Here is a 3,421-nt window from a genome sequence, read left to right as displayed (position 1 = left end):
CGTGCAGAGAAGCACCTTGGCGCGGGAGGCCGAGCGCATTGGTGGTGGGCGCGGCTGGCGGCCGGGGGCGTGGGGCCTAGTGTCCGCCGGATCCCCGCGGGTACGCCGGCCCGACCCGCGTCAGGTGGCTCGGCCGAGGACCCCCGCGGTCTCCGAGGAGCTGTGGTCGGGCTGTGCGGCGGGAGCGGTCGTGAGGTAGCCTGGGCCCCAGCCCCGTGGGACCGCAGGAGGCCCCGGAGGGCACCTTCAGCGCGGGCACGGACCCGGCAGCTGGCTGGCGCGCGCCTCTCCGCGGGCTGGGCGGGGTGGTCCGCGCCCGCCGTCCCGCTCCGAGGGGTCACCTCTGCCTGGCGGCGGTGCACCCTTTCCAGCCCGCTTCGGAACCCGGGCCCTCTGCTGTTACCTTCTCGGGAGCGGGTGGGAGGGCGGCCCGGGGCGTCCGCCGTGCAGCGTCCTCTGCTTAGGGACGACCAGGTCGTCTCGTCCCGCGGTACTTGGGACCTTCCTCCGCTCAGGCCCCGCTCCGCTGTCAGGTTCTAAGGCGGCCCATAGGTACTGGAGGAACCCCTTGCGCTCTGTTCTGGATCGGCTGGACTTTGGCTTGGGCTGGTGGCGGGAGGAGGCGACGCGCGGTCTTTGACCAACCATCACCCTGGATTTCCACTGGGGAGTCGGGAGGCGCCTACTATACTGAAGCCCTGATTCTGGGCATTCGCCCCGAGATTGGGTTCGGAACTGTGCCTGTGAATGGACAGAGTTGTTGATGCGTGTTCGTATTACCATTGCTGAGCCACACCTCCCGCCTAAAGTGGGTAAAGAGTGGATTTAGAATCCATCTAGGATTAGGCTTTACCAAAATTGATCCCTATAAAAGCGGTCATGGATATGTGTTTTACCAGGCTATCTTATTGTTTTTGGTACAGTGATATTAATTAATAGACTGGGCTTTGGAGAGAGCTATATTCCCAGCATGTGCCTCCCAGGCTGATCATTGATAAATTGTGGGTGTTAGCCCTTCCCAGGTAGCCTGTTGACCCTTTGTAAACTTTGAACCAAGAAAGAGACCCATTTTTAATAAATACGGAAGAGCTATCAATTTTGGAGGTCTGTCCTTGTATTTTTTTTTATTATGTGTAAATAGCTGGATTAAGAATTAGCCTTTGAGTTCATGAATATTGGCAACCTCATAGGTATAGGTCCTAGAGATTAAGAGTGCTTTTTACCTATTCAAACATTAGAAGTGGGCATTTGCTCATTCTAATGTTTTGATTTTGGTTTCTTGAAATAATTGCTGTTATAAGTTTTGAGAAAGTGAATCTAATTTTGACCTTAAAATTTTTTTTCTCATTAGATTAAAAGTCTCTTAATATATGCAGACTTCAGGATCAGTTGACACTATACCATGGGATATGTAAAGATCACATTTTTTCGCTTTTGTAAAACTTAACTAGATACGATGTAAAACCAATTGAAAAGAGAGAAAGAATTCTTAATGGTGAAAGAGAGTAAATAGGCCAGATAAAAATGTTTTACAAGTTACCATTGGTGTTATTTTCCCCTATTATTGCCTGAGTAACCTAATCTCTGGTTCTCTGGAAATTGAATGAAAGTAATAGATAATGCTTTAATAACCTCTGTGTGCCAAACTAAGCACTTTGCACATTTGTGCTCATTCAGTTCTTCTGCAATCCAGTAGAGTTATGATTATCTTTGTATTATAGATGAGGATGAAGTAACTTTGCCAAGTCATGCACCTGTGAGTAGTGGACTCAAGCTGCAGACACTAGAATCTCTACCACTAATGAAATAGTGCCTGCTCAAAGGCCATATATGGCAAATGAATTTTCAGAGGAATGCTTCCGATACTTAACACTTTGGTTACTATGATCAGAGAGAAAAATAGCTGGATAAGGATGTTGTCTTGCTAGAATATGAGCTCTGCCAAGACAGGGATCATTATTTTGTTCAGTGATTAACTCAGGTTCCTTGAACAGTACCTGGCACAAAGTAGATGCTTATTGAATAAATGAATCTTCACATGGAATTTACTTCAAGACATTTATAACAAAGTGAGAGCACTTTTCTCAGAGATACAATTTTAATGTGTGATTTCTGTTGTAGAGTTGAAGATAATATATTGAAAACAAAAAAACTGCTTTTAGAATGAAGATATAGTGTTAGAGCTTCCTAAGAATGGTGGTGTTCTGTGGAGGCAGGAAAGAAAGTTGTTTATGACAGATTTGTTTCACCAGATGGTATAGAGCAAGGAGTGTTCCTCGTCTTTTGTTTAATATATTGTTCATACTGAAATTTTACCATCCTTTTGGAGCAGGTAAAATATTCTTGTTTAAAGTTTTTTTTTTTTCTTTTTTACAGTGGAAAGTAATATTTGGTTGAGAAATCTGTAAGTTTACTATATGTATTGATTAATTTGATGTCAGTCTAGCTCGGCTATTTAATGAAATACTTATCTAGGTGTTGCTGTGATAGTATTTTGAAGATGTAGGTAACTGTTGAATTTAAGGTGATTGCCCTCAATCTTGTTAAATCTATCAAGATATAGTTATTGATACTTAATTTTTGCATCTACATCTGTATGTTTTTCTTTTTATTTATATTTCTGGAAAAGCCTGATTCTAGTTGATACTGAGAGGTGCTAGAAAATCTTGAGGATGTTTCTGAACTTGTTCTGTGGTTTCTGAAATTGATTCTCTACTGTCATTATATTCCAAGAATCTAGTGAATATTTCCAATGGTCAGGAGGACACAATATTGTGTGACATTTTATGGCTAAAGAAATATGCAGAATCTCCACTGGTACTCTTATTCGAATAGATTATGGAAGGCAAGAGTCTGATTGATCATATATTTGATATCTTAGGATGTTTTTATCAAATTAATGAGTATAATAAGATTAGCTGGTTGTTCCTAACTGTACTGGATAAAATAGGGGAAGAAAAGGACAAGCTCAGGATTTTATTTTCCTAGCTCATATAAATGACCTGAACATGCCTGCCCTAAAGAAACCTCTCTCTCCAGTAGCTACAGAGCTGAGATTGCTAAAATCCAAACCCAAAGTGGCTGAATAGAATGCAAATTGAATTTTCAACTTCATGGGTTGTATGCTGTTAAAATGGCATTGATTGGAAAGGAGTGGGGTCCCCACAATTTGAATGGGACATAAGAGAAAATCCTGATGAAACTAGGATATTAAGACCCTAAATTCTGCTCAGTCTTTTTCTCAGTCCTTCCACCTCTGCTTAACAAGGTAATCCTGTTTGACCTGAAGAACCCGTGATGACCTCCCTTGGGGTAGTTGCTTTGCTAAGACACTGCTTGTTCTCCTCAGTGCCTACCCCTACCACCCCTTTGCTTCTAGAACTATAATTAGAATTAAGTCCAGCAGGTCCTGAAGAATGAG

The 3,421-nt window shown here is 43.3% G+C and overlaps 1 protein-coding gene across 2 annotated transcripts in view; it reads left to right on the top strand.

Moving 5' to 3' along the window:
• The first annotated feature begins 45 nt into the window (after positions 1 to 45).
• The window catches only part of Fam210a (family with sequence similarity 210 member A), a 33,492-nt gene continuing 30,116 nt past the window's right edge, over positions 46 to 3,421 (top strand). Inside the window, exon 1 of one of the 2 annotated variants that reach the window (XM_046462719.2) lies at positions 46 to 195. The gene's annotated coding sequence lies outside the window, so the exon portion shown is untranslated. The remainder of the gene's footprint in view (positions 196 to 3,421) is intronic. The other variant, XM_046462720.2, reaches the window with a different exon arrangement.

The sequence above is a fragment of the Marmota monax genome, unplaced genomic scaffold (assembly GCF_021218885.2).
Source record: "Marmota monax isolate L192 unplaced genomic scaffold, Marmota_monax_Labrador192_F-V1.1 WCK01_AAM20220418_F8-fsc00180, whole genome shotgun sequence".
Classification (NCBI taxonomy): Eukaryota; Metazoa; Chordata; class Mammalia; order Rodentia; family Sciuridae; genus Marmota; species Marmota monax.
Note: the sequence above shows the minus strand (reverse complement) of the source record. Positions and strands in the feature narration are given on the sequence as shown.